The following is a 24,583-nucleotide window of genomic DNA, read 5'->3' as shown; positions in this document are numbered from 1 at the left end:
TTATCAAAAACGCAACTCCATCTCCTCTCTTGCCTCCCTTTCTATTATTCGTGCAGCATTTGTATGTCGGAACATTAGGCAGCCAGTCCTGCCCAGCCCTGAGCCAATTTTCTGAAACTGCTATGATATTCCAGTCACATCTTCCTAACCATGTCCTGACAGTTTCACTCGCTTCTGTTCTCAACTTTACCAGTCTCAGGTTGATCTCTTTCCTCACTATCTTCCTAGGTCGCACCCTCCCACCTTACTAATTTATATCCTCCATAGCAGCTCTAGCAAATTACCCTGCCAGTATATTAGTCTCATTCCAATTTATGTGCATTCCACCCTTTTGTACAGGTCACTTCCTCCCGAAAAGAGATTCCAATGATGCAAAAGCGTGAATCCTTCTCCCATACAGCAACTCCTCAGTCAGGAATTCACCTGCTCTATCCGTCTATTCGTGCCCTCACTAGTCCGTGGCACTGGAGTAAACCAGATATTTCTACTGTCGAGATCCTCCTTCTAAACCTTCTGCCTAACTCTCTGTAATCTCCCTTCAGAATCTCAAACTTTTCCCATCCTATTTCCTTGAGTCCACTGTGGACAATGACGTCTTGCTGACCATTATTCCCTTTGAGAACGTTCTGCATCCTCTCTGCATCCTTGATCCTGGCCCCAGGCATTCCACACACCATTCTGATTTTATGCTGCTGGCAACAGAAATGTCTGTCTGGACCTCGGACTGGAGAATCCCCTAACACAACTGATCTCTTGGAACCCGACGTGCCCCTCGTTGCGTTAGAGCCAGTCTCAATACCAGAAACTTGGGTGTTCGTGCTACGTTCCCTTGTGAATCGATCATACTGTACATTTTCCATATCAGAACTTGCATGAAATGGGGACAGGCACAGAAGATTTCTGCAACAACTGCCTAACTGTCTTAACTTTCCTGGAGTTAATCCATCTATGTAACTATATCTGAGACGTTTCTCCACGTCATATAACTGTCATCTATCACAGACTGTTGTTATTGCAAATTCCTCATTGCCTCTCGCTGTCTCTCCAACCGGTCCATTAGATATGATAGGATTCACAACCAGCAGCATTTATTGCTGATATAATCCGCAGTAACCTATAAACTCTCTTTAATCTACCAATTCATGTATTGCTGGACATCGAAGTGCGACTGGGAAATTAATAACTGATCTTGGAGAACATACAGAGATAGTCCACCAAGATGTTACCTGGAATGGAGAAAATGAGTTGTTAGTGGAGACGAGTTAGATTTGGAAAGTTTTCCATTGTTCGGAGATGACGGAAGTGTGTACATAATTGAGCTGCATATGTTCGTAAGGCGTTTGGACACAGCAAATATAATGCAGCCATTCTGCTAGAATGAGGAATCAGACATGAGACAGCATAACCTTTGGCAACGGCCCAAAGATTGCGAAGGAATTTGGGTAAAAGAAGCGTTTTCACTCAGCATGTGGTGAAAAACTGCCTGGGAAGGTACTGTTGGCTTGAACGTTTCCAAAAATATTTGCATAACTGCATCCAGTATGATAAAGTTCAAGGGTATGAGCGGTATTGTGCTCAATGTTTAGTACAGTTACCTCATAGCATTGGTGAGTTAGATTGAATTCCAGCCTCGGGCAAATCATTTTATGGAGATTGCACATTTTCCCGGCATCTGCGTGGGGTTCCTCCCAAAATTCCTTTTACGTCAACTTCGCAAATGTGTGCAGGTTAGGTGGATTCGCCATGCTGAATTGTCTACAATATCCAGAAGAGTGTGGGTTAAGTTGATTACCATAGAAACCTGCAGGGGCATTGCGTGAGTGTTCGGAGACTGTGTGTACCTGTGGCAGATTTAGCACACTTTCAATGGTCGATATGCCGGTATAAAAATCTATATTTTCTGCACCGAATGAATTTATGAATTTAAGAATGCGTCTTGTATTCACATTCAAATCATTAGAGAAATGATAAAACATAATGGACCCGGCACGAATTGATTGTAGCACATCGCTGCTCAAGGTCCTGAATCCTGAAATAACAACCGTCAACCACTGTCCTTTCTTTCTGTATTCAAACCAATTTTGCACCCAATTGGTTACCTCCTCTTCGATCATTTGGGATTCAAACATATTAACAGATCTAGCATATGTAACTTTGTAGAACGCCTTGCTGAGGTCCAAATAAACAATGTCTACCACTCTGCCTTCATCAATCTTCATTGTCAACTCTTCAAAAATCTTCTGTGAAGAAGTGAGACATGACTTCCCAACCACAAAGCCTTATTGACAGTATCTAACCTGTCCTTGCTATTTCAACTGAATTGATTTGCTGTCCCTCAGTATCCCCTCCGACAATCCATCCACCATTAACGTCACGCTCAAAGGTTTAGAATTTTCGAGCTTTTTCTTGCAACATTTCTAAAAAAAGAAGGCACAGCATTACGTGTACTCTATTCTTCCAGCACCCCACATGGAACTTCGATAATGCGAATATTTTAGCAACGGATACAGCAATCTTTTCCTGAGCTACCCACAAGCATCTGGGTTACAACTGTTCGAGACCCGAAGATGTATCTACTTTTCTGCCCTTAAGGTCTCCAGGACTTCCTCCTCCGGAATGTGGGCGCTTTTCGAGACATCACTGTTAATTTAACAAAGTTCACTAACTTACATTTCGTACTTCACAGTAAATAATGCAGTAATATAGTTGTACAATGTGGAGAATTCGTTTCCTGCGGTTTAACAAATAGACGGCTTTATTGGTCCTAAAGGGGCTAATTGTGCCCCTGTCTAGTCTCTCGCCCTAATGTATTTGCACGGTCTCTTTGGAATCTCCTTCACATTCTTTGCCTTCTTTGTCCTGGTTTAACCAGCCTGATTTCCCTCTGAACCCAATGCCAGAAATTCCGAACAAAAAACAAACGAGGGGCACCTACAATCAGAATTTAGAGAGGTGTGAACCAAGCTAAAATTAAGACCTCCGAAATAGTAATCTGATGATTGCTACCAGTGCCCGGTGCTAAGTAGAATAGGAGTGAAGGACATGCAGGATGAATGTGTGGTTTGAGGGATGGTGCAAGAGAGCGGGCTTCCGTTTGTTGGGACATTCTGATCGATTCTGGGACAGGTGGGATGATTACAAATTAGACGGTCCAAACCTGGACCGGACTGGAATCAATGCTTGTGTGAACGCTGTTGGAGAGGGCGAAAACTAATGTGGCAGGGGATTGGGAATTAAAGAGGGATTAGTCGACAGTAACATGGCGGAAACTAAAGCTTTAATGAACGAGATAATGAAGTCAGGAGGTCGAGAGCAGATGAAAAGCGCAAAAGGGATTGGTCGTCTGAGGTGCATTTGTTTTAATACTGAAAGTGTAATTGGCAAGGCAGATGATCTGAGGGCTTGGAATGACACCTGAGATTATGATATCATTGACATTATTGAGACTTGTTTGACGGAAGCACACGATTGGCAATTAAATATCCCGGGATCTCGATGCTTCAGTCGGGATAGAGCGGGAGCTAAAATAGGTGGACGACTTGCATTACTTGTCAAAGAGGATACCACAGCCATACTGAAGGAGGTCACGATGAACGACTCAAACAATGATGCAATATCTCATGGCTCAGAGATGGGGAAGATGCGGAATAAATGTTGAAGCTTTACTACAGGCCTCTTAACAGCGAGTGGGAGATAGTCGTATAAATATGTCAATATATATGTAAAAATGCAGGAGAAAAAAGTGTAGTGCAGATGGAATATTTTAGTTTTCCCAGTATTGACTGAAATTCCGTCCATCTAGGAAGTCTAGAAGGTGGTAAATATATTTAGCAGAATCCAGGAAGACTTTCTCGAGCATTTTGTAAGTAGTCCGACACAGGAAGGGACCATTCCGGACCTGATGTTGGGGAATGAGCTCGGAAAAGTCGGTTGACGTTTCAAATGGCGATTACTTTGGGAATAGTATTCACAATTCCGTAAAATTTAGAATCATCATGGACAATGACGACTGTGGTCCGAAAGGAAGATTGCTACATTGGGGGAAGGTCAACTATATCTAAATTCGGCAGGAACTGGGTAAAGTATATTGGGAACAGGTGTTTGAAGATAAATCCACGTTTGATATGAGGGAGTCTTTTAAAGAGTGTTTAACTGGAGTGCAGGAGGGATTTTTCTTTTGAAAATGAGGGATGGAAATATCAAAATTAGGGAAGCAAAGAAGATAGGTTAAAGTGTAAAATCAGCTGCAAGTAAAAGGACGCATACGTAAGGTCTAGGCAGGCAGATTCTGAAGACAGTCGAAGCTTTGGAAGAATATCGAGAATGCAGGACAAATCTGAAACGTAGAATTAAGAGGGCTAAAAGTGGGTAAGAGATATCCTTAGCAAACAGGGTTAAGAAAAATCCCAAAACGTTTTATTCATATGTAATGAACAACAGGAAAACGAGAGAAAGGGTTGGCCCAATCAAAGACAAAAAAGGAAAGATACGTGTGGAGCCAGAGAAAATGGTTGAGACGTTTAACGAATACTTTGCATTCGCAATCACTGAAGAGTGGGACATAATGGATGTTGATATTGGTAACTGATGTTTGATTACTCTACTTCAAGTCAGCTTATGGAGGAAGAAAGTGCTGGATATTCTAAAAGGCATTTAGATGGACAAGTCCCCAGCTCCGAATCGCATCTATCCCGCGTTGCTAAGGGAAGCGAGAGAGGGGCGTCAACAGATATCTTTGCAGCATCCTTTAACATCGGTGAGGTCCCGGAGGACTGGAGAATTGCCAATGCTGTCCACTTGTTTATTAAGTGTAGCACGGATAATCCACGTAATTATAGAATGGTGAGCGTGACATCTGCGTTAGGAAAGTTGCTGGAGAAGATTGAGGGATAGGATGGACTCCCATCTGGATGAATATTTGCTTATCAGTGATAAACATAATGGTTTTGTGGATGGAAGGTTATGTCTTACAACATTAATAGAATAGAGGATTTGACAAAAGTGTTTGATGAGAGAATGGCTGTACATATCATACGAATGCACGTCTGTAAGGTGTTTGAAACTTTCCCCATGTAAGGCTCCTGGAGAAGGTGAAGTCGAATGATGACCATGGTGTGCAAGGTAGATCTAAAAAGAACTGGGTGGGCCACAGGAAACAAAGAACAATAGTAGAATGGAGCTTCTCAGAATGGAGACCTGTGACTAGGGGAGTTTGTGCTACAAACATACATGATTTGGAGGAAGGTCGAGATGGTCTGACTGGGAAGATTGCAGATGAAGCAGATTGGTGAAGCTGTAAATAATGAAGTGAACCGTCGGAGAATACAGCCGAATGCAGATAGGTTGGACAGTTGGGAAGGGAATTGGCAGACAGAGTTCAATTCGGGAAAATGCAAGGTGATGCATTTTGGCAGATCCTGTTCAGGAGCGAACTATACAGTAAATGGAAATCTCCTGGAGATAATTGATGCAAGGAGAGATCTGGGTGTTCTGTTCCATTGTTCCCTGAAGGTGGCAACACAGGTCAATAGAGTGGTCTGTGAGGCCTTCATCAGACAGGATACTGAGTACAGAATTTGACAGGTCACCTTATAGTTATTTCAGACATTGGTTCCATCACATTTGTAATATTGCAGACAGTTCTCCTTGCTAAATTACCAAAACTATATGGATTCTTTGGAGAGAGGACGTTCTCCAGGATTTGCCTGATATGGAGGTCGCCAGCTATGAAGATAGATTGGGTCGATAAGGATTATTTTGATTAGGAAGACAAAGGTTGAGGAGGGAACTGATTGAGGTCCACACAATAACGAGAGTTATGCACAAGGTGGATAGCAAGAAGATGTTTCTCAGAAATGGGGGGCTGAATTACTGGGGGTCATGGGTTCAAAGTCACAGGGGCAACGTTTAGGGGAGATATGCATGGAATTTTCGAAACACAGAAGGTGATGGATGCCTAAAATGCGTTGCCAGTGGAAGTGACAGCGGCGAGCAAGATAGCGTCTTTAAAGACGCACCAGGATAGATGCATGACTGAGCTGGGACCGATGTGACACAGACTCTTAGAAAATCGGCGACAGATTTAGACAGTGGATGTGGATCCACGAAGGTTTGAAGGGTCAAATGTTACTCTGCAGCAGTTTTATTTGCTTCTTGTGTTTTGATGTGTCATCTTCAGCGACTCATGCACGTTCATGTCACCCAATTAATGATAATGAAGAAAGTAGTGACATGAGAATAGATTCATCAGAATAGATCGCTGTCCAGCAAAGGGCCTTTTAATAAACAAAGTCCTCTCATTACCGATGACCAAGTTTTAAGATTGAATATCATCTCGATTTTGCAACCCTATTCCGATTTGATGGCATTCAGTATAATATGCAAGCTTACTTATAAATTATTATTTTATTCCAATAATGCGGAATCTCTGCCATTTCGACACTGTCAGTGCAAGTGATCGCAGCACGAGATATTTTAAAAAGCAGAAGTTGTGGAAATGCCCGTGAATGTTCTTTTAAAATATATTGACTGTGTTGAATTGGAACAACATCATTAATCACGAATAATTTCTGGGACATAATGGATCTGTCGTTGTAGCATGAAAGGTAACGTTGGCAGAAATGTGTCACAAAGATTTTTTAATAATAATTGCAGCAAATTTTAATGGATTGGTGAAGATGACGCTAAAGGAACAGCTGAGAACAAGCTTCTCTTTAGTTGTTGGTGTTGTCATGTATAGAGAAGAGACTGAAGCATTAGGAAACAATAACCCGAGATAAGGGAGAGGTGATGGCCTGGTGGTATTATATTTGGATAGTTAATGCAGAGACGCAGACAGCATTCTGGGGACGCAAAGCTGGAATTCCTGCAGAAAGTTAAAACTTATTTCAAAAATCTGGAATTCAGTTTTTAATATATTCATGAATCAATTATCAGTATTCAGGACAACATTCTATGTGAGGAATGGTCTCGAGAGAGGGATACTTTTGTCTTTACCTGTCCTGGCATGCATGTGAATCCAGACCCACAACATAGTAGTTGATTCGTAACTGGCTTCTTAGCAGTTTCAGATTGGCCATAAATGATGACCTCATCAACCACAACCTCGTCTGCTGAATGAATGGGAAAAAAATGACGGAGACGAACTGGCACGTTCACAAGATACCACGTTGTTTCATAGTAGCTGAAACACATAGTCATGAAAGTACATCAAGGGAGCTATGTTCATACTTGTGTTAGTTATTTTGACATTAAATTCGTTTGAGTCAAAAAGATGCAAATTGAGTATCTGTACATTTTGGAAAGAAGAAGTGTCAAACATAAGGTTGCAATAGTGCAGTTATGGGCACGACTGCAAGTTTTGATTCTCGCCTCAGAGTTTGTGGAGTTTGTACGTTCTCTGGATGTTCTGCTTTCTCCTATAGTCCAGTGACGTGCAATTTATGTGAACTGGACTTGCACAATTAAACAGTAGCATGGTCTTTCAGGTGGATTAACTATCGAAATGTTGGTTTACTAGAATAGGGTGGCGTGCTCCTCGGGTGGAGATGGAAACTTGTTGGGTGAAATGACTTTCATCTGCAAGTTACGGTAATGCCATACTTTCAGGGATGACCTTTCATGCTTGACGAAAGAGCTCAATTTTCTGAAGCAAATCTCTCTGCAGAGGAAACGTAGTTTGAGAAAACCCACAAGACCATGAAAAAGCGGTTACAAGCTAAAACATGAAAATTGCACTATGGACGGATGGGTTGTGGTATATTCGACATAAACAGATAATTAGTATCAAAACTGACTTCCCTTACGCCAGAAGACTTGAAATTGCAATCGTCTCAGATCATACTTTCTCCAATATATTTTTATGCTTTTTAAGATGGAATCAATCAGTTCGTACCGAATCAGAACTGGAAATAAATGTAAAGAATTGAAGTAGCATGAATAACGCTGTCAAGTAAATAATTTTGCTGCTCGGGAGTTGAAAATACTATTCACCTATGTTCGTATGTTTGGCACAACAATCAATAACATACACGTTACACTACTGCAAAATTAGCAATAGCATACATACTTCAGGATTACTTGATGCGATGTGTAACAGTGAATACGACGACTCTATCCACTCGTGTGATGAAAACATCTGCAAGCAATGATCTCACAAAAAAATTGGGCGACAAAAAAATTCCATCTTTTATGTTTTAATTGCAGAGAATGAACTGGTATGATTACATCACAGAGACGACACATAGACAAAGAGAACCAATTAGCCTCCTTCTGCAACACAACGGAATGAAAACCATGCGTTTCTTGACTTATTCTGTAATTTTGTGATGTCACGTGGGTATTAATACTCTTCTTTGCTGTCCTTCAGATTCTGAAATAAAGTGTTAAAGAAAACTGTGTGATTTCTCACGACTTATGTAAAAGAAGGCGAGGTTAGATAGTTACTGATTGTTGTGCCCAATTAAAACCGGCACAAAATGTCAAATTATTAATCGGTATTTATGTTGAGATCACTTTCAACTTATCCAAAGAGAAACGCAACTTCATGATAAGACATACACCTACTAGTACAATCTCGTATTCTGAAAGAGAGCCGAAAAGATAGAAGCTGGGAAGAATCATTAAATCTGCAGAGGCTGAGGGGTGACCTTATAGTGGTTTACATAATTATGACGGGCAGGGCAAAAAAAAACCCAGGTCCTTTCCTTGCGTTCGGACAAGGAAAGAACTACAGGGCATTGGTTAGGGTGAGAGTGTAAAGATCTACAAGAGACCTAAGGGGCAACTTTTTCACACAGTGGGTGGTACGTATATGAAATGAGCTGCCAGAGGAAGTAGTGGAGGCTGGTACATTGAAACATTTATGATGCATTTGGATGGGTATATGAATATGAAGGGTTTGGAGTCCCTTCTTCACTGCCTATACAGGCCCATGCCCCCCAACAACAAACCCTCCCTTCCTTGTACATTCTACTGCCACCGCAGGAATTGCAAAACCTGCGCCCACACCTCCCCACTCATCTTCATCCGAGGTCCAACAGGTGCCTTCCACCTCCATCAAAGTTTCACCTGCATTTCCACAAATATCATGTGTTGCATCTGTTGCTCCTGATGTGGCCTCCTTTGCATTGGTTAGACAGGATGCTTACTCACAAAGTGCTCCGAAGAACATTTCCGGGACACCAGCACCAATCAACCCGACCATGACGGGTCCGAACATTTCAACTCTCCGTCGCACTTTGCCGAGGACATGCAGTTCCTGGGCCTCCTCCACCACTACTCCATTTCCACACGACGCCTGGGGAAGAAGGTCTCATCTTCGCCTCAGACCACCTCAATGCCAGGGCATCAGTGTGAACTTCCCCAGCTTCTTCATTTACCATCCCCGCACCTTACCCCTGTTCCAAACTGCTAGCTCAGCACCATCCTCATCATCTGTTCTACCTGCCAAACTTTCTTCCCACCTACCCGCTCACCCTTCCTCTCTGATATATCACTTTCATTCGCACCTCAATTCAACTATTGTACTCTTAGCTATCTTCGCCCCAGCCCCATCCCACTCCCATTTATCTCTCCACCACAGTGGCTCATTCCTGATGAAGGGCACTTGCCCAAAACTTTGATTTTCCTGCTCTTTGGATGCGGTCTGACTTACTGCGCTTTTCCAAAACCACTCTAATCTTAATGAATTCTCGTGTTTCACTGAGATATAACTAGGGCCTTTGTAGTTACACTGGCAGTAAATAGGGCATAGTAACATGTTAATTACAACACTGAGAGAAGTAAAATGATGAGTTTCCTTCCATTCTCAGTCTCCCAATTGCTATGATTCTCACTCCGTCGACACTGGACTCCTGAAAGAGTTCTATTGGCCACTAAAATACGTCATACTTCCATTGAATTAAACAGGATGATCAGACAAAATGGAAACCAATCGACTGAGGCCGTGTAACACCAACCAAATGCCATTTCTGCAGGTGAAGTTGTTTGACAACCGCTCCACTGCACCTTATGAAATATTTGGTGAGGTGTGAATTTAAAAAAAAACATAAACTGGCATTTCCTTTAACAGAGTTAGACCCCAAAAAAAGGTTACTGTAAAAGTTACTGATACACTTTTTGTACAATACATTGGAACTTCTGGAAGCAAACCACAGCACGGAGATCAAATGTGAAGGAGACAATGCATCAAAGATATAAATCAAGATCGACAGCAGTCAGATATAAATTACCCTGCAGACTGCTGTGGGGGACAAGAATGAAAGGGTAAACTGGTAACTGAAGACACGATACAGTAACATATTGATGTTAATTATCAATAGACCTGTTATTTCCTTTGACACAATGGAAAAAGTGATACATTTAGAAAGGCCACATCTTCCTCTTGTGATAACCATTCTTGTCACCAAGTTCGCTCTAAGACAACCAAACGAGACAATTCATATTCCAGTTTCTGACTAAAACAAATTTTGCTAGCAGGTAAACACGTTCAGTGTAATCATGCAAATGTGAGAACGACCGACATACTGAATAGAATGAATATGATACACCAGACACATCCGTAAATGGGGTTATAAGACAGTTTCAACATTCAATAAATCTTTCATTCAGGCATTTAATATATAAATAGGTATCAAATCATTTCGAAAGAGAGATATGAATCTTGCAGAAACAGAATTGATTTGTTTGTTCAATGTTATCAATAATGAGGTATGAACAAGAAAACACTTTATACTAATTCACACCTGCCACGGTAAAATGAATCACCAGCAAGAGCAACCGATGCAAGATTTGGGGAGAAGTCTCTTTCACCAGCCAAATAGCAGATTTGCACAATTCCTTATCAGGGCAAGCTTCTGTCTCGAAGAGCCAAAGGACGCTTCATGGCATATACGTTAAGTAATGGAAGGAATTTTATATTGGCCCTGACTATATAGTCGCAGGAAATCCACAAATTGTTGCGTACCGAACAATACTTACAACCATTTAATAAATATATTCGTATCAGAAATGTCTTCAGAAGTAGAAGTACTTATTTTGATGAAACATAGCTGGATGTGCAAGCACTTCCAATAGTGGTGTTGGAAGGCAGTTTCTTCGAAGTGGAAGTGTCATTGTCGGTCCTTTGAGCACTTGACCAATGATGTATCTGCCATCTTTCCCAGATCAGCTTCTAATTTTATACCTTTTACATTCTCCAGATCGTAGACTTCTGAAGCACCTGCATGTTTAATTTTCTGTTCCTCGAATTATCACGATTAGAACCTCTACCACTTTGGTAAATGTTCAACTATCTGTGTTTTAATCAGGAATTTCAGATTGCACTGGGCTGCTTTTTAGTTTCGAAGAGGTGATGGTTTGAATGAAGTCAAGTTACTATCCCTCCACAGGGATGAAAAAGAGATAATTTAATCTCGATTTCCTTTTCAAGAGAAAGTAATACACTCAGTCAGCTCGTTGTATTATTTCTATACTAGGAACCATTGGTTTCCAATATAATCGTCTCGTCTTCTTTTCCGTAAAATCTGCCTAAGTAGTCAGGCGTCTGATTGGTTTTGACCAGAGGCGGATAAAGCGCAGTGGTATAAATTAAAGGCCATTGACCCAGCTGCATACGTGCAGGCAGATGTTCTAGAATGAAATTCTGCCATCTTTCAGGAAACAATATGCAAATACCCAGATGCCACTTTAAAATATATAATTAAATGTGCCTCCACCACTTCCTCTAGCAGGTCATTCCATAGATGCACCATACTCTCCATGAAAAAGCATTTCGTTAGGAACGTGTAAAATCGTCCCTTACCTTAAAGGCATGTTCTAATGTTTCAGGCTGACTTATGCTTGGAAAAAATACATCAGCGATCCACGTCACCTCACGATTTTAGAAACTTCGACATGGGACCTCTGATACTCCGACACCCAGGTCAATTAGCCCCAGGTTATTCAGCCGCTCCCTCGAGCTGAAACCCTCCAGTCTTGGAAGCGTCCATGTGAATCAATTCTGCATTCTTTCGGATTGAGCACAATCATTTCAAAGCACAGAGACAAAACCTAACAGCAGTACTCCAAAAGCGGCCTAACCAATGTCGTGCAGAGCGGCAAAATGGCAATCTGATGGCAATATTCAAACGATCACGACTACCTGCTGCATCACCTTCAAAAATCTACGAACCTGCACCGCATGTTCCCTAAGTCTGGAAACACTCCCTGAGACCCTGACACTAATTGCATATGTCCCGTCCTGATTTGAATTAGCAATATGTACTGCTTCACAGTCTCCATCTTCATGCAGCCCGAGTGCAACTGCATTTCTGGCATTTTTCCTACATCTGTATTGACAACGAGATGGCATTGTTTCTCTGATCCATGCAGTATTTATAAATGCACTGGGCGTGATTGTGCAAAATCATGCCAAAAATGCAACAAAGCTGTACTAGCTGCATTTAATTCATTCACCAGAAATTAGCAGCAATGGCTGGGATGCAAGCATATGCAGCATTCTTCAGGAGTTAGCACTTCCTCAGACATACCTCTCTATCATCTGATGCTACCGATATTTGAGAAGATCTGATGCTTAGCTTGATGACAAGTATGTAAGGAGGGTCGCAGAGCTTGATAGTTTGTTTTCAGAGAGTTTGCAACTATAAAGTAGGGAACATTTTTAGTGAGATTCTCTGGGGAAGCTGTGGTGGTATGTCCAGCCTTCCTTTTTACAGGTCTTCGATTCTTAAGGTGGGTGATGTCATTTCCCGTTCATTCTTTCAAGGGAACGTACATAAGGTCGATATTCATATGCGTTCACTGATGCAGTTCTGGTTAGAATGCCATGCCTCTAAGAATTTAGATGCGTGTCTTCCTTGCGTCTGTCTTGTGGTGTATGTGTGCTTTCCCAGTCAAAGTGGTGTCGTTCTTTGCCTGTATGTATGAAAACTAATGAGAGTGCGTCTTACGTTTGGTGGCCAGTTGTTGTTCATGTATCCTGGTGGCCAGTTCCCTGCTAATTTGTCCGATGTAATGTGTTTCTCTACAGTTCTTGCATGGTATCTCGTAAATGACGTTAGTTTTGCTAGTGGTATCTAATGAGTCCTTTAGGATCATCAGTCGACAATTTAAGTGTGTTGGAAGGTTTATTGTCTCCCAGGATGCCAAGGCGTCTGAGTGGTCTAGATGCATTTCTGATATGCCTTTGAAGTAAGGTAATGCAGCTATAGATTTTGTTTGTGTTGTGTCTACTTGTTTGCGTTTGTTTTTGATGAAGTGGTTGATTGTGTTTATTGGTTACCCGTATTTCTGGATAACGTTGTATAGATATACTTCTGGTTTTTGTAGTTATTTGTTGCTGAAGTGATATATAGCACGTTCAAATAATGTATTGATGCAGTCCCCAGTTTTTAACGTGTTTCATATTAAACTGCTTCTGAAACGCAGGCAAAGTGTACAATTTCTCTAACAGTCTAATTTTTTTTGCAATCGCATGTCGATGCTGGGAACACTGCAAATTGATTTCCAGCGTGATACTCACTGTATTACCAAAACATATGTTGAATCTTATTTTATCATATTGAAATCTATAGCTAAAGAACACGGTGATGAGACTACAATAGGAGGACTGGACTCATACTGTTCACCTTATTCAAGGAAGGAAACAGTTCAATATGTTTTAACAGAATATTACCTGAAATGAGCGGGCTCTATATTTTAGGGAACAAATATTGCAGATTAAGCTTTTCCGTACCGCATTAAGATGTGATCTAACTCTGAGATTACTGACTTTAAAACGTCTTGATTGAAACGTGCACTGCCCTGAGGGCAGTTTAAAATAATAAAGGTGAAGAGAACATTTTCACTTTCAGACGCATCTAGAACCGAATAACACTGTTTGGATATTGGAGTAACACTCGTTAAGAAAAACATGATTTCTTTTACACTCGTATGTCATCAATATTTCTGTTTGACTCTCCGATGACATGGTTAAAACTGAATCGTTAACTATTTTTAAGGTAAATGGGAATAATATCTAGTTGAACAAGTGAAGTCGGGAATGTGGATCTGAGTTGCAATCAGATCAGCCAAGTACCACATGAATGACAGAGCAACCTGTGCGATCTGAGTGTAGTGCGCCTCTTTCTATTTCATATGTCTGCAAATTGCAAGGTAGAATGTTGAACTTTCGTTCTTGGGACACTTTACAAATCTCTTCATATTATGCATAATTTCAATTTTTTATATGTCTGTTTATTTTGATGATGTGTTTCTACTTTTCATTGCCATACTGTTTATTAAAATTGCAAAGGACAATGAACTTATCGCCATTCCTTAGAATTCCTTTACGCATGACAAGCTGTTTTGAGTTTCTCGCAGTGACCATCAGTTCATTTTAACTTCTCCCTTCTCTTTTGTTGTAACATGTGAGGATTGTGGAAATCAGAGTAAACGACATTAACTTAGTTGCTTCTAGCTACTAATTATGAAATATGTTCAAATATTTTGAGGAGACGGTTCTCTTCCAGAAGCTCTCAAAACACCGCCACGAAGGTCCCTGAACACGAATGGTTCAGCTTTTACCGTCTGGGACTTGTATACGATGAAACCACCATTTGAAATTGTTTTAAGATATTTTGTTATTTCATAATTATTGCTGGCACTCTTCTTCACCAGAGATTTTTGAATGTGTAAGCAAATGATAAACCAAATCCGAGTGATGGTTCTGCATTATTGTCACAGTGAATTGATCAAAAATATTTATATTGTTTCGATCTTTCACTTGCACTTAAATTTGCGATGATACTGATCATGTCCTTGAAAACTGTGACCTTTCGACTTGTACCAGTCAGTACCTTCTGCCTTTGGAAATGGCAGATCCAATACGACAGCGGATTCTTTAACCTGATATTTTTTCCCGTTACACTGTTGTCTGTTGTACATGTGTACTGTTGCCCATGCTCTTCGTCGGGTACACACAGAATGTTGAGTTTGAGTCAACGTTAATTTCACCTTTGAACGACTTATGACCTTTTCTTTTTCACTGTCAAAGCCCAAAATATTGTACGGAGAGAGCTGAAGCTGCAGGTCTCACAACAACCAGCGTTTTCATTTTTCCTTTTCAAAAAAAAAACCTCACTGGCTATCACAGGAATTTGGATATGTAACTGACAACGTTCCATGGTTCTGCTATATAAAGCCAATCTATAACACTGATCTTGGATGAATGTGAAATAATTAATTTGGTATGGTTTCAAACCAATTGCTCCCATTTATTTTAGTTTTGCTGCCGAACGCTCTGACTCTTCGCCACATGAATTTAAATAGTCACATCCGTTAGAGACTGAGGGGTCAGAACATCAAAGATAAGTGTAAAGACGCTGAATCGGAGAGTTGAATGAGCTTTGTGTATTTCCTCGGCAGCATATCTGGCAGCTGCATTCTTCTGTGTTTTACCATTACAGGAGCAAATGCAAGTAATTATAGCAAGTCTGAATTCATATGACTTAGAAGTGGATTCATGCCACGCAACCTGAGTTGTGACATGAACACATTTATTTATGGATTGACTTATTCCTCGTTAAGGGAGGAACTTAAGAGTTCAATGTAATATACTGCCAAATAAAAACTTTGATTCAGAAACAGTTAAACCGAAACAGTCATATCCTAGCGCTTTTGGTGTAATATTGGCAACTACATCACATACCCTCAATTAAATGTATGACAAGTTCTGTGGAAATTCAATAAAGCATGATTGAAAACATGTCAACACTCGTCCAATTTTCTGTTGCCTCTTCTAAAACGTCTGGCAACTTTGAAGACACAAATTGCGTGAGGGAAACCATGTTTCTAATCGCGTTACCGTTTGACATGTGATGAATAAATCTGTCCTGATTTATAATTTCTGTAGTGGTTCCAGCCTGTAAGTTCGGATTTTACTTTTGCAACCTCTTTTCAGCAATACCGTTGCAATATTCCAATATTCTGGTACCTCCCCAACTTCTGTTAATTAAAAAAAACAGAATTCATTTAAAGTATATATTTCCCTCAACTATCTTTTTCAAGGTCCTTGAATGAATGTTATCTGGAACAAATTTGTTTTTCAACTTCGGTACACCTTTTCATCAAGCACTTCTTCCTCATCAAATGCTATGCTTTCTTGATAAATGCTTCCCTACTGTCACTGTACTTTCGTTAGCATCTCGCTCGTTGATAAATAGTTGCCTTACACTTCTTAAAACATACAAATTTCCTTGCAATCAAACCTAACATCGTGAATTAGAATAACACCAAAACGGACAAAGAACAACTCCATGTTACATGCTGAACTCTTAACCTACCCGTCTGAATAGCTTTCGGGAGTGTGATGTTTGAAAAATCAACGTGGGACAGGCAACATCAGAAGAGCAGAATAATCGATGTTTCGGGCATCAGCCTTTCATTCGGAATTCCTGACGTAAGGTTTGACCCGAAAAATTCGATTGTCCCGCACCCCGGATGCTGCCTGACCTGCAGTGCTTTTCCAGCAACAAATTCTCGACTCTGATCTCCACCATCTGAAGTTCTCACATTTCCCTTTTCAGAGTAGCTGCATGTTCTTTCAAATGTGCAAATCTATCCATCGTCGAAACCCAGCATTAAAGTGAAACAATGTTTCAGTTATAACTAGAAATCTTGATCCTTATTTCTGCCTTAATACGAATTAAAATCCTCTCTATGAATCCAATGCTGAATTTTATGCTTACACCCAATCAAAGAGTTATATATATTTGTGATTTATCCAAAATCTACAATATGAAACTCGTCGACCTCCTTCCTGGAATTCAAAACCGTGTTCTTGTTTATCCAACAGGAAATTCTAAATCTACGTCAAATGCATTGCTAACTTTGAACAGAACTCAATCTCTGACCATTCCTCTGAACCTAGTTTTTATTGTTTTTCCTAAAAACGAAATCTAATATACAATGGAGTACTGAACATAAGTATTATCCCAGCTTTTACCAGATGAGAGGTCATTCCTTAGGTGATTGATTTATAATCTTGACTCATAATAGCAAAATTACAATTTAGTACTGTGTACCAATTGGTCATGTATGAATCACTGCCATTCATCTCAAATCTGAGACTTTCATCAGACTGTCCTTTTTTGGTAAGGATGACTGCGAATTAGAAACGGCTGATGGGGATGTTAAGCTACTACTGGAGAAAGTACATATTGTTTGATCTTCACTTTCAAAATGAACCACACTGCACACCAAGCTCCCTGACCGCCACCCACCCCCCTCCACCCCCGTTATTTCACTCTCTCAAGAAATGCTAGTGGTTTCCATGTGTTGCTACATGTATCCTGTGACAGATTAAGATGATAGATGTGGTGTCGTCCACGTGCATGGAACATTGATGAGGGCGTAAAGGAGTGACGACTCTAATTTAAAATAGAATAACTGACATGTGTGGAATAATGGAGCAGCCTGAGAGATTAAAGGTGATTTGGAAGCTTGTTTGTGTTACTGGCCGAATTATTTCAAGATTTAACATTAATACCTGACAGTCGTTTCTTCAAGCAATATGGCTGCTTACTATGACAAATGTCCTTGTCGTAGGAAACATCGACGTGGAGAAAGTATTCAGTAATGATGCAGGAGATCAGAGTGAACGGTCTGGAGTTGGAATGGACAGAATTTCAGGCAGCATGTGTAGAGCAGGGCACTCGACATTTGGGGGTAAGGGGGCTGATCGATAGATAATTGGAATGGAGATTTGGGCGGAGGATGGTAGCTCGAAAGGCGAATGTTGGAGGTGAAGGTGTTGGGATATGATGATTTATCAGAGGGGAGGGTGCAGCTGATGTTGGACATTTCAAGAAGATGATGTTCAGATGAAGGTTTGATTCTGGCAGAAAGTGTTGTTTTTTTTAAAAAAAAATTAACTTTATATGTTTATATGTATATAAAAATATTTACTATATTTTGAGTGTCCCTTTGAGTGTCCCTTTTGAGTGTCCCTTCAGGGTGGAGGACGTCTAGGAGTGTCAAGTCCTTGTTGAAATGGTAGAGGGTTTTATTGGGTTCTGCCACAGGGTCGCAGTTTTCTTTAGTGCCTACACCCCACCGACTGTGTCTGACCACTTCACTCCCCCCCCCCCACTTCGCAAGGAAATGCAAGTCCTTTGCTTCCTCCACCGCCAAATCTTAACGAGTCGTCACCTGGAGGAAAAACTAATTGTCTTCCACCTTGCCAGTCTCCTAACACACTTGAATCAATGTCTATTTCACCAGTTTACTCATCTCCACTCACACCACCTAATCCAGGATCCAACCCTCCCTCTTGTGGTCGCTCACTTGGACTGTTCGAGCTTTTCAACTTCCTTTGCACCTGTCCACTGCACCCTCCGCTCCAGTCTGACACCGCTATCCACCAACATCTATGAATATCTCTCGACTTCGTCACTCCCATATCACAGGACTCAGCCCCTCCTATTTATCTCTTAGCTCCTTGTTCCTATCCCCTACATTGTTGATTAAGAGCTTATGCTAGAAACATCAACTCTACCGCTCCTCAGACGCTGCCTGTTCTGCAGGCGTTTATCCGCACCACAATATTTGACTATACAATGTGAGCGAGATGAGTGAAAATTTAGTGATTTCCTTGTTTCTGCTCTCGTCGTGTGATCATATCTTAATGACTTCGTTTAAAGGCAGAAGTTTGCTTACCCTTTATTTTGTTATGGAAGAAAGCAAACCAGATCCCAACTGCCCCCAACTCAGCCTAGTACAAAGCATTTTATCGGTTGGCATGACCTCAGTTCTGTACTTTTTGAAACGCAAAAGTCATGCGCTGGAAACTATGTGTGATTCGATATGTCTACCACAAAGCTTTCAGCAAAAATGCGGTATGTTTACAGCATAGCTAAAATAACACAAACACACACAAAACGATTTAGTAGAACTCTAAACCTTTGACATACTTAACAAGGTAATATATTGACCAAGCACTCACCGTCAGCTCTGTCACTGTGGCCGCATTCACCATAAACATACCTTTTGCAAGTGAACTCACGAACACAATTAACATTCTCATCAGCTGTTTCTATCAAGTTCAGGAGAAGAAGCACCAAAACAAACGTTCTCCGCCTTTGATTTCGAAGAGGAAGCCATGTTGTCTAAGCCCTCATTCCAGGATCAGAGAATTCACCCTTTCAGCTCAGACAGCCTGGAAAAAGCCATCAAGAGAACCAAAGTAATTACGTTAGATTTGTGTGCGCTTTATCGGGCTCAATTACTTTCCTGTGTCTTACTGGAAGGAAACGCCTCGGGAAAGATAAACGTTGTTGGCCTGCTTGAAGGAGACGTTTTGGTATCATTTCAACGATAAATGTAAATTTATTGTAGCTCTCTGCAAGGTCCATAATGTGTTCATAACATTGAGATGAGACGAAATCTGCATAAAACATAATTGCGAAGCTAATTAAATGTCATTCAAGATATAATAATTTACAGAGCCGAAATTTCAAGTGTTCAAAAATGAAAAATCGTGAATCCCAATACAGCTCAATTATCTTACAACGAGATGATTCGTCTTCTTTTTCAGATGACGTTAGGTTAGATGTAACAATAGGTTACAACAACAGTGATTGCATTCTGGCAATCAATGCTTCACTTGTATCATCTGTATCCAAACAATGACTGCTGGAACATCAATGCTATGCATCCAGTTCCTTTATCCACATATAGAATCTAACATCTAGACTAGGGCATAGACTGCAACGTGGAACAGTCATCGTAGAACCTTCGAAACTGTGCACGAATCTTCGGCTTTAATGTCAAAAGCCACGTTCAGTCCTTTCTTTAGAAATCATTTGTTTTGCGTCTTCTTGTCGTTATATTTCTCTCTCCGTCTGTGTCTCCATGACCCCATGTGTCTATTATTGATCACTCCGAACACGAGACGATGAGGAAAAACTGAAGTCAGGAATTATAAAGGTGGAAATAAAATAAAATGTCCGTGAAATGTAAGCAATGAACATTAGCCGTTTGGAAGCATAGAGTGAAGAAGGTTAACTGAGAGATTAGAGGGGAGGAGATAAGAATATTGAACTGAAGGCAGAGTAACAATGTACAGATGTACAGAAAGAAGAAACAATTCCGACCAGCCCAAAAGTGAATCCTACCAGATGGGGATGTTTTATTTCAATCAGCACTATACACTGGCCTGAGCTGTGTGCGTGTGTAATTTGTTTGACGTTGGAAATATTGCATTTAGGTCATCCGTATCAATGGGTTAACGTGATGATCACCTCAGAGGCAGAGATTGACAATAAAGTGGCGAAAAATATCGCGATGAAAAATGCAAGAATTTCACCATGCAAAGACATCATCACAGATTCACCACACTCAGGTCCACCCTAGGAACTGCACCACCACACTCCCCCAAAACCAAAGTGCACAATCACTGATTGGAGACATGGGCCCATGGACAAACCTCACACGGACCCAAATATTGATTGAGCAAAGTGGGGTACAGTGCTTCGAGCGTTCGAATGTCTTTCTTACTGCTGAGGACGTTGATTTGGCTGCACATGCCAGCACCTTTCCGAGGCAGCAGAATCGAGAGGAGAGTTGAATCTCTTTTTTTTATTTTTGTTTTGATGTTTAATTCCCCCGTCAACTCTTGTGTTCTATTTCTCTCACATTTTTGGTCACCCTCTCCACCTCTGTATGTTTCCCCATAAGGATTCTCCACGAATCACTGGTTTTATGAAATCCTGCCGTTGCCTCTCCTCCTTCTACACTCCTTGTCTCTGTCTCTCATTCCAGGTCACACTTTCTGCTTCACAACCTATATTACTCCCCTCCCTACCCCCGTCTCCTTTTGACCATATCCCTGACTCTGCTTTCTCTACTGTCCTGGATATAAACTGCAGCTTCAGTGGATCATCAATGAGCGAGCCGCTCGCGATGTGGAATGGCTCCATGATGAGGGATACTGTTTGGCTGAGGTCACTTCAGAACCTGAAGCAAACTGAGTGTGGTAATGAGTCCCCGAAACCGGGGAATCACCTTCACGGTAATCACAGAGATGTTATCATTGGGTTGGCCTTCTCAGTACCGACATAATACGAGCAAACAATTAGTAATGGGTTCTGTGTTGAATAGAAAAATTCTTACTTTTACTACTGTTAAGTATGTTTTATGTTGCAATTTTGGGCATCATGTGCCGCATTTTACCAAACCAGTGAACAAACCAGGAATTCTATGATTCTCTGAATGAGTGGTACAACGTATTTTATGTGAAGAATTTGTGACTGCTTTTATTTTTGCAGATGTGCTTTGATTAGCTCCCCACAGGCATTTAAATAATCCAATTACCCTTCAAACCCGAGCTGCTAGATGCTAACTCTTTTGTTTTGACTGTCCAATTCCAATTAGCTTAGCTTCCGTACAGTAGAATGTATTCACAGATACATTATCACAGATTTAACTGATGGCATTCAGATGAAATTGTATGAAACTTATCTGTATGTTCGAGTAAAGTATTTAAAAATTAAAATGAAAACATATCTTCATTATGATGGTTCATTTTTTCCTGTAGAGGCGAGGTGTTTTAAACATATTGGTGCACGTTTAACACAGGTGAAAGCAGCAGAACAACCAGACACAGCAACAAGTGTTCTCAATAAAACAACGACGTAATACTGGGTCGAACAATTCAATTAGTACATTACCTGGAGTCATAAACAGTTCAAGTTTGGCTACTCAGTTCAAATTTTAATCAGAATAAAATATACATTTCAATTCAAATTTTAATTGTGTCCCTTGAAAGTCTTAAAAAAAAATGACCCAATCAGATGCTCTGGGGTATGAGACGGGGGATATTGAGCAGTTGAAAGGAGGAATGCCAAGTTCTTGCAGGTAACAATCTTCTTGTAAAAATATATCTCAGGAAAATACCTTTTCGATCTGTGACCTGTGACACAGAAGGTCCAAACAAGGAAAAAACAAAGACACGGGAAGATCCGAAGACAAGAACCGACAACTGTCTGGTTTTGAGAAAAGAAGTGTTATTTTGTAAACCTTAATTGGGAGTTTTATCTGAATAGTATTATCGAAATGAACGTTAAAATGGGTAATAGAAATACATTGTCAATCGTTGCTGGTTTTATAGTAAGCAGGAAGGTTCACGCTGTGTCGTAACGAGTCTAAACAAATTTGGCAGTGCATCTGTGCAGTTCCTTAAGTGCACTGGAGATTTGCACCATTCATGACCTGGATGAAGTGATTCTCCCCGCCGCGATCTGAATCTCCAAAAGCCAAGCATATCGCGAAGTTCACCCTCATTCGTAGTTGACAGGATTCGAACCTGCGTGGGAATGCCCCAATGGATTTCAAGTCCATCGCCTTAACCACTCGGCCACAACTACAGATAGACTGCGCACGCTTTTATTTCCAGGTCTCTTCCTCTAGGGAGCTTAGCAGTGGTGAATCATTGTTTGGTTTATTTGAATTCAAAAACCACAGCTTTCAAATCGATGAAATGTCGGTACGAAGTGGGTCTGGGTGTTCCACCCCGATAGCTGGAATCGATATTCAGCTTAAAAGAAGGCGGACATTGCAGGAAAATACTCAGCAGGTCGAGCAGGATCTAGGCTGGGAAAAGGCAATTCAACGTTTCAGAACGTTATCAGAACTCCGCTTTCTCCCAGTAGTACTGGCAAACCTGTTGACATTCCCCAGAATTTTCTATTTTTCTTTCAGATTCCCAACATCCACAGTCCTTTACATTAACCATTAAAACAATACAGAAATTCCGTTGCGGTTCTGGATAGGATTCCTGTTGGGGAACATTTTCCTGATCACATTAAAAACCCGGAGCTATGTAGGAAAGAAAACAATGAAGTAGGAGCAATGAGAGATCCAACCCTGGGACGTCCTAAATCACCAACCGTTCGGTTAATGGATGAACGTGTTGACCAATTACGCAACAGACACGGGTGAACTGACTCTTTGCACGATCCATGAAACAGTCTTTTCACGAATTCAAACTTCAGCATGCCCCTCCCAAATTGATTGTTGTTCTCTATCAGTTTTACTATTCCAAAATAAATCCTGGAACATTCACTGTAGTGAAATGGCAACAGTCCTGTACCCTCTGCAAACACATCCATGTCACAGAAACCAACATTTCTACAACCGGAGTCCTGCTTTCTTCGAGAGTTTTTGGTAACTTGTTTGTACACTAGCTTTCTCGTGGTCCTGTCGCCGTGGCGAGGTTTGAATTCCTGACGCGGAGGAACGAAAATCCTTTCAATGTCTCAGATTGGTTCATGTCCAGAGAACAACAGAGTCAACGTTCCAGCCTCTTAAGGACCAGCTCTGTTAAGTTGGACAATCTACCCTTCGTTCTCCTCAGATTCCGCTTCCCAAAGATATTCTAAAGTTTCCCAAAGCTGGAGACATGAGTTTACTGGTATTTTTCATTTTTTTTAACCTGCCAACTGGCGATATTTTCCCAAAACCTCTTGGCAATCCTCCGCCTTACATTATGTCCAGTGATGAGCAAACCCCTTTTGTCGAGAAATTACTGAGGTTGGGATTCTTCTCTTTGGAAAAAAGAAGGGTAACTGGAGATTTTCATGGTCTGTTTATACTGATGGGTGAGGGCGCAGTGCGGAGGGGTGGGTTGATGTTCTGGAAGAAATGTTGCCAACGATCAGGGTCAGTTTCCAGAGGACTGGGACTTAAGATATGGAATGAAAAACGACGTTTGCATAGAGTATAAAGAGCCTAATCTCAGGGGAACCGTTAATCATTTAAGACACAGACGAGGAGGATATTATGTCTTTCAAAGAGTAGAAAATCTGCAGAATTCTTTACAATGGATGGCTGTCAAGGCTGAGTATAATCAAGGCTGAGATGGCGAGACAATTAGTCACTTTGGGAATCAAGAAGAATGGGGATAAGGCGGAAAAGTGCAGTTAAGAATTAACCAAATCAGACATGACCTCATTAAAAGGTGGAGCTGAACTGATGGGACGAATGGCTTCCATCTGTTCCAATATCTTATCTGTCATTTGGAAACTGCGAGAGACCATTATGAAGAAAGAGATTGTAGAACGTTGAGAAAAGATGATTGGAGTCAAACTGAGTCAACATCATTTGTTGAAAGGAAAAACACACTTGACAACTTTGCCATAGTTCTTTGATCATATTACAAGTCGAGTTGATCAAATTTTGGTAGGCATTCCATAAGGGACCATATCAAAAGCCATTGCACAAGGTAGGAGTTCACGAAGTTGAGCAAAAAAAAGGTCAGGATAGTCCGTTATTTATTTAGTGGAAGACACAGAATCTGGATTATTGCGTATTTCTCAAATTGTAAATATGTAATTAGCAAAGTGCTGGAATGGTCAGTCATAGGACTTCAATGATTTATACCTGCATTAATGACTTGGTGGAATTGGCAGAGTGGAATGTGTCCAGATTTACTGACGATACACAACAGGTGGGAGGGCATTTTGTGATGAGGACAGCGGAATCTGGAAATGGATAGTGACAGGTTGAATGGGTGGTCAAAATCTTTTCAGGTTCAATTGCATGTCAG

At 40.9% G+C, this 24,583-nt stretch overlaps 1 non-coding gene across 1 annotated transcript; it reads right to left on the bottom strand.

Annotated features, from left to right (window-relative positions):
- Positions 1-22,321: 22,321 nt before the first annotated feature.
- On the bottom strand, positions 22,322-22,403 carry trnas-uga (transfer RNA serine (anticodon UGA)). Its single transcript has one exon. It is a non-coding gene; the product is annotated as a tRNA-Ser (tRNA).
- Positions 22,404-24,583: the final 2,180 nt, after the last annotated feature.

This window comes from Chiloscyllium plagiosum, unplaced genomic scaffold, assembly GCF_037043375.1.
Source record: "Chiloscyllium plagiosum isolate Xiang-an unplaced genomic scaffold, Cpla_swu_hap1 HiC_scaffold_14, whole genome shotgun sequence".
Lineage (NCBI taxonomy): Eukaryota > Metazoa > Chordata > Chondrichthyes > Orectolobiformes > Hemiscylliidae > Chiloscyllium > Chiloscyllium plagiosum.
This window is presented reverse-complemented; position numbering and strand designations above follow the sequence as displayed.